Source organism: Oncorhynchus masou, unplaced genomic scaffold, assembly GCF_036934945.1.
Source record: "Oncorhynchus masou masou isolate Uvic2021 unplaced genomic scaffold, UVic_Omas_1.1 unplaced_scaffold_3333, whole genome shotgun sequence".
NCBI lineage: Eukaryota > Metazoa > Chordata > Actinopteri > Salmoniformes > Salmonidae > Oncorhynchus > Oncorhynchus masou.
The window spans coordinates 12,501-20,000 of record NW_027009746.1 but is presented as its reverse complement, the minus strand read 5'-3'; the positions used below and the strand labels follow the sequence as shown (position 1 = coordinate 20,000).

At 41.7% G+C, this 7,500-nt stretch overlaps 1 pseudogene; it reads right to left on the bottom strand.

Moving 5' to 3' along the window:
- The window catches only part of LOC135534382 (endophilin-A1-like), a 13,328-nt pseudogene extending 5,987 nt beyond the window's left edge, over nucleotides 1–7,341 (bottom strand).
- Nucleotides 7,342–7,500: the final 159 nt, after the last annotated feature.

Genomic DNA, 7,500 nt, shown 5'->3' with positions numbered 1-7,500 from the left:
ATAATAATAATGATAATAATAATCCCATCTCCTTTACCGTGACGTTTCTTCTTATAGTCAAAGTCAGTAGCGTCCCTGCATCTTCTTCAGGTGGTGCTGCAACAACATCTTTCATTTACCACATTTATTTTAAAATGGAGATGATTTATTTCCGATTCATTGAAGTTCATTTAAGATGGATTGAAATTAATTTTATATTTTATTTTATTTACTTAACAATAACTTAATCTAAGTTCATCAACATGTATTTATAATTCAACCTTTATTTAACAGATATGTAAAGCTTATTGATCATATTTATTTAACATTCATATATTGAACATTTATCTAACATATTTAATATTTATTGATGTCGTCTCGTGGATCAATAAAGTGGATCAATAAAGTTCTGATATCTACCTGTATTTCTTTGATGTCTTTTTCCTGTAGGTTCTGCAGTGGATCAATAAAGTTCTGTTTGACCTCCATATCCAGGGCATCCTTCACCGCCCCCAGCTCACCCATAGCCTCCCCAGCATCTAGGAGAGCCAGACCTGGAGGAGGGAGAGGGGACAAGGAGAGAGGGATGGGTCGGGAGAGGGGGAGGGAGGGAGGGAGGTGGAGGGAGGGAGGGGGGTAGAAAAGGAATGGGAGGGTAGACGGCGAAAGAGTTGAATTGTTTGTATGTTCCATCAGAGACCAAGATGTTGACTTATTGATGCTGTATTGTCAATACAGTAGGTGTGTGTGCCTTTATATGTCTGTGTGTCTGATGCAGCATGTGTGTGTGTGTGTGTGTGTGAACACACGTACCAAAGCATGACTCCTCTCCCAGCTCTCGTCCGAAGCGCTGCATGGCCTCACCCAGTACAGTCTCAGCCTGGGGGTAACCCGGTCCCTTCTCCTGTCCTCTGATCTTAGACATGGTCCCTATCAGACTCAGCTTAGCCCTTGATGCTGGGGAAAGAGAGAGAGAGTCTTTGTCAGTCTGTGAGAGAGAGAAAGTCTGTGAGAGAGAGAGACTGTCTGTGAGAGAGAGAGAGTCTGTGAGAGAGAGAGAGGGTCTGTGAGAGAGAGAGAGGGTCTGTGAGAGAGAGAGAGAGAGAGAGAGAGAGTCTGTGAGAGAGAGAGAGGGTCTGTGAGAGAGAGAGTCTGTTTGTCTGTCTGTGAGAGAGAGAGTCTGTTTGTCTGTCTGTGAGAGAGAGAGAGTCTGTGAGAGAGAGAGGGCATGTTCTCACCTGGGTTGGGCTGTAGGTATTCTGTAGTTTTGGTCATGATGTCTAGCACTGCCCTACTGGTGGTGTCCACCTTCTACACGCACACGCACACACACACACACACACACACACACACACACACACACACACACACACACACACACACACACACACACACACACACACACACACACACACACACACACACACACACACAAACACAGACAGTACACACACACACAAGTTGTGAATCCGGTTGTCTTGACAGTGTGAGAGAGCAACTAACAGTCAGTACATTTAACTAAGGTAGGTAAGACCGTAGTAGTAGTAACAGTAGTAGTAGTAACAGTAGCAGTAGTAACAGTAGTAGTAGTAACAGTAGTAGTAGTAGTAACAGTAGTAGTAGTAACAGTAGTAACAGTAGTAGTAGTAACAGTAGTAACAGTAGTAGTAACAGTAGTAACAGTAGTAGTAGTAACAGTAGTAGTAGTAACAGTAGTAGTAGTAGTATCAGTAGTAACAGTAGTAGTAGTAGTAACAGTAGTAGTAGTAACAGTAGTAGTAGTAACAGTAGTAGTAGTAACAGCAGTAGTAGTAACAGTAGTAGTAGTAACAGTAGTAACAGTAGTAGTAGTAACAGCAGTAGTAGTAACAGTAGTAGTAACAGTAGTAGTAACAGTAGTAGTAACAGTAGTAGCAGTAGTAGTAGTAGTAGTAACAGTAGTAGTAACAGGAGTAGTAACAGTAGTAGTAGTAACAGTAGTAACAGTAGTAGTAACAGTAGTAACAGTAGTAGTAGTAACAGTAGTAACAGTAGTAGTAGTAACAGTAGTAGTAGTAGCAGTAACAGTAGTAGTAGTAGTAACAGTAGTAACAGCAGCAGCAGCAGTAACAGCAGCAGCAGTAACAGTAGCAGTAGCAGCAGCAGTAACAGTAACAGCAGTAACAGCAGTAGCAGCAGTAACAGTAGCAGCAGTAACAGTAGTAGTAGCAGTAACAGCAGTAGCAGCAGTAGCAGTAGCAGCAGCAACAGTAGCAGCAGTAGTAACAGTAGTAGTAACAGTAGTAACAGTAGTAGTAGTAACAGTAGTAGTAGTAACAGCAGCAGTAACAGCAGTAGTAGTAGTAGTAGTAACAGTAGTAGTAACAGTAATAGTAGTAACAGCAGTAACAGTAGTAGTAGTAACAGTAGTAGTAACAGCAGTAACAGTAGTAGTAACAGCAGTAGTAACAGCAGTAGTAACAGTAGTAGTAACAGCAGTAACAGTAGTAGCAGTAGTAACAGCAGTAGTAACAGTAGTAGTAACAGTAGCAGCAGTAACAGTAGTAGCAGCAGCAGTAGTAACAGTAACAGCAGTAGTAACAGTAGTAGTAGTAGTAGCAGTAACAGCAGCAGTAGTAGCAGTAGTAACAGTAACAGCAGTAACAGTAGTAGTAGCAGTAACAGTAGCAGCAGTAACAGTAGCAGCAGCAGTAGCAGTAACAGTAACAGTAATAACAGCAGTAGCAGCAGCAACAGCAGCAGCAGTAACAGTAGTAGCAGCAGCAGCAGCAGTAGTGGTAGCAGCAGCAGTAACAGCAGTAACAGCAACAGCAGCAGCAGCAGTAACAGCAACAGCAGTAGCAGTAGCAGTAGTAACAGTAGCAGTAGCAGCAGCAGTAACAGTAACAGCAGCAACAGCAGCAGCAGCAGTAACAGTAGTAGCAGCAACAGCAGTAGCAGTAGCAGTAGCAACAGTAACAGTAATCTCAGCAGCAGCAGCAGTACAGCAGTAGTAGTAACAGCAGTAGTAGTAGTAGTAGTAGTAGTAGTAGTAGTAGTAACAGTAGTAGCAGTAGTAACAGTAGTAGTAGTAACAGTAGTAACAGCAGTAGTAGTAACAGTAGTAGTAGTAACAGTAGTAGTAACAGTAGTAGTAACAGTAGTAGTAGTAGTAGTAGTAACAGTAGTAGTAGTAACAGCAGTAGTAACAGTAGTAGTAACAGTAGCAGCAGTAGTAGTAGTAACAGCAGCAGTAACAGCAGCAGCAGTAACAGTAGTAACAGTAGAAGTAGTAGTAGTAGCAACAGTAGTAACAGCAGCAGTAACAGCAGTAACAGCAGCAGCAGCAGTAGTAGCAACAGTAGTAGTAGTAACAGCAGCAGCAGTAATAGCAGTAGCAGCAGTAGTAGTAACAGTAGTAGTAGTAACAGTAGTAGCAGTAGTAGTAACAGTAGTAGTAGTAATAGTAGTAACAGTAGTAGTAGTGACAGTAGTAGTAGTAGTAGTAGTAGTAGTAACAGTAGTAGCAGTAGTAGTAACAGTAGTAGTAACAGTAGTAACAGTAGTAGTAACAGTAGTAACAGTAGTAGTAGTAACAGTAGTAACAGTAGTAGTAGTAACAGTAGTAGTAACAGTAGTAACAGTAGTAGTAACAGTAGTAACAGTAGTAGCAGTAACAGTAGTAGTAACAGTAGTAGTAGTAGCAACAGCAGTAGTAACAGTAGTAACAGTAGTAGTAGTAGTAGCAGCAGCAGTAGTAACAGTAGTAGCAGTAGTAGTAACAGCAGTAGTAAGAGTAGTAACAGTAGTAGCAGTAACAGCAGCAGTAACAGTAGTAGCAGTAGCAGCAGCAGTAACAGCAGCAGTAACAGTGGTAACAGTAGCAGTAACAGCAGTAACAGTTGCAGTAGTAACAGCAGTAGTAACAGCAGCAGCAACGGTGGTAAGTTAAGTAGCAGCAGCAGCAGCAGTAACAGTAGCAGTAACAGTAGTAGCAGTAACAGTGGTACCAGCAGCAGTAGTAACAGCAGTAGTAACAGCAGTAACAGCAGGTAACGGTAGTAGTAACAGTGGTAACAGCAGTAACAGCAGCAGCAGTAACAGCAGCAGCAGCAGTAACGGCAGCAGCAGCAGCAGCAGTAACAGCAGCAGTAACAGCAGTAACAGTAGCAGTAACAGCAGTAACAGTTGCAGCAGTAACAGCAGCAGTAACAGTAGCAGTAACGGCAGCAGCAGCAGCAGTAGTAGTAACAGTGGCAGCAGTAACGGTGGCAGCAGTAACAGTGGTACCAGCAGTAGTAGTAACAGCAGTAGTAACAGTAGTAACAGCAGTAGTAACAGCAGCAGTAACAGTGGTAACAGTGGTAACAGTAGCAGTAGTAACAGCAGTAACAGCAGCAGCAGCAGTAACAGCAGCAGCAGTAACAGCAGCAGCAGTAGCAGCAGCAGTAGTAGTAACAGCAGTAGCAGTAACAGCAGCAGCAGTAACAGCAGTAGTAGCAGCAGCAGCAGTAACAGCAGCAGCAGTAACAGCAGCAGCAGCAGCAGCAGTACCAGCAGTAGCAGTAGTAACAGCAGCAGCAGCAACGGCAGCAGCAGCAGTAACAGCAGCAGCAGTAACAGCAGCAGTAACAGCAGCAGTAACAGCAGCAGCAGTAACAGCAGTAACAGTAGTAGTAGTAACAGCAGTAGTAACAGTAGTAGTAGTAACAGCAGTAGCAGTAACAGTAGTAACAGTGGTAGTAACAGTAGTAACAGCAGTAACAGTAGTAACAGTAGTAGTAGTAACAGCAGTAGTAACAGTAGTAGTACCAGCAGTAACAGTAGTAGTAGTAGTAGTAACAGCAGCAGTAGTAGCAGTAACAGTAGTAGTAACAGCAGTAGTAACAGTAGTAGTAGTAACAGCAGTAACAGCAGCAGCAGTAACAGTAGTAACAGTAGTAGTAACAGCAGCAGCAGTAACAGCAGTAACAGCAGTAACAGCAGTAACAGTAGTAGCAGTAACAGCAGCAGTAACAGTAGTAGTACCAGTAGTAACAGTAGTAGTAGTAACAGCAGTAGTACCAGCAGTAACAGCAGTAGTAGTAGTAGTAGTAACAGTAGTAACAGTAGTAACAGTAGTAACAGTAGTAACAGTAGTAGCAGTAACAGCAGTAGTAGTAACAGTATTAGTAACAGTAGTAGCAGTAGTAACAGTAGCAGCAGTAACAGTAGTAGCAGTAACAGTAGTAGTAGTAGTAACAGCAGTAGTAGTAACAGCAGTAGTAACAGTAGTAGTAGTAGTAACAGTAGTAGTAACAGTAGTAACAGTAGTAACAGTAGTAGTAGTAACAGTAGCAGTAGTAACAGCAGTAGTAACAGTAGTAGTAGCAGTAACAGTAGTAGCAGTAACAGTAGTAGTAACAGCAGCAGCAGCAGTAACAGCAGTAGTAACAGTAGTAACAGTAGTAGCAGTAGTAGCAGTAGTGGTATCAGTAGTAGCAGCAGCAGTAACAGCAGTAGTACCAGTAGTAACAGTAGTAGTAGTAGTAACAGTAGTAGTAGTAACAGTAGTAGCAGTAGTAGTAGTAGCAGTAGTAGTAGTAACCGCAGCAGCAGTAGTAACAGTAGCAGTAGTAACAGTAGCAGTAGTAACAGTAGTAGCAGTAGTAACAGTAGTAGTAGTAGTAACAGCAGCAGTAGTAACAGTAGCAGCAGTAGTAGTAGCAGTAGTAACAGCAGTAGTAACAGCAGTAACAGTAGTAGTAGTAACAGTAGTAGTAACAGTAGTAGTAACAGTAGTAGTAGTAGCAGTAACAGTAGTAGTAACAGTAGTAGTAGTAACAGTAGTAACAGTAGTAGTAGTAACAGTAGTAGTAACAGTAGTAACAGTAGTAGTAACAGAATTAACAGTAGTAGTGGTAACAGTAGTAGTAACAGTAGTAGTAACAGTAGTAGTAGTAGTAGTAACAGTAGTAGTAACAGTAGTAGTAGTAACAGTAGTAACAGTAGTAGTAGTAACAGTAGTAACAGTAGTAGTAGTAACAGTAGTAACAGTAGTAACAGTAGTAACAGTAGTAGTAGTAACAGTAGTAGTAGTAACAGTAGTAACAGTGGTAACAGTAGTAACAGTAGTAACAGTGGTAACAGTAGTAACAGCAGCAGCAGTAACAGTAGTAGTAACAGTAGTAGTAGTAGTAACAGTAGTAGTAACAGCAGTAACAGCAGTAGTAGCAGCAGCAGCAGCAGCAGTATCAGTAGTAGCAGTAGTAGTAACAGTAGTAGTACCAGCAGTAACAGTAGTAGTAGTAGTAACAGTAAGTAGTAGTAACAGTAGTAGCAGTAGCAGTAGTAGCAGTAGTAGTAGTAGCAGCAGTAACAGCAGTAGCAGTAACAGTAGCAGCAGTAGTAGCAGTAACAGTAGCAGTAACAGTAGCAACAGCAGTAGCAGCAGCAGCAGTAACAGCAGCAGCAGTAGTAGCAGCAGCAGTAACAGTAGTAGCAGTAGTAGTAGTAGTAACAGCAGTAGTAACAGCAGTAGTAGCAGTAACAGCAGTAGTAACAGCAGTAGTAGTAGTAGTAGCAGCAGCAGTAACAGCAGTAGTAGTAGTAGTAGCAGTAGCAGTATCAGCAGTAGCAGTGGCAGTAACAGTAGTAGTAGCAGTAACAGTAGTAGTAGCAGTAACAGTAGCAGTGGTAGCAGTAGTAGTAGCAGTAACAGTAGTAGTAGTAGTAACAGCAGTAGCAGTAGTAGTAGCAGCAGTAACAGTAGTAGCAGTAACAGTAGTAGTAGTAGTAGTAGTAACAGTAGTAACAGTAGTAGTAACAGTAGTAACAGTAGTAGTAGTAGTAGTAGTAACAGTAGTAGTAGTAGTAGTAGTAGCAGCAGTAACAGTAGTAGTAGTAGTAACAGTAGTAGTAGTAGTAACAGAAATAGTAGCAGTAACAGTAGTAGTAGTAGTAATAGTAACAGTACTAGTAGTAGTAGCAACAGTAGTAGTAGTAACAGTAGTAGTAGTAGTAGTAGTAACAGTAGTAGTAGTAGTAGTAGTAACAGTAGTAGTAGTAGTAGTAGTAGTAGTAGTAGTAACAGTAGTAGTAGCAGTAGTAGTAGTAGTAACAGTAGTAGTAGTAGTAGTAGTAGTAGTAACAGTAGTAGTAGCAGTAGTAACAGTAGTAGTAGTAGTAGTAGTAACAGTAGTAGTAGCAGTAGTAACAGTTGTAGTAGTAGTAGTAGTAGTAGTAACAGTAGTAGTAGCAGTAGTAACATTCCTCAGGCTATGAGTGAGTGAATCTGACCCACAGTATTCGTCTGTACAGAATTCAACAGAATGATGACCTTTTCCATCTGAAGGAAGTCATCATCAAGTTTGGTTCCTTCTGCTCCTCCAACCTTCTCACTGACTTTCTACAGGAGAGATGAGAGACCGAGAGAGAGGGGGGGGAGAGAGGGGAGAGAGACAGAGACAGACAGACAGACAGAGAGACAGATGGGGGAGCGAGAGAGACAGAGAGAGAGAGACAGGAAATAGAAACAGGAGTCTTAGTTAACGATATTAAAAA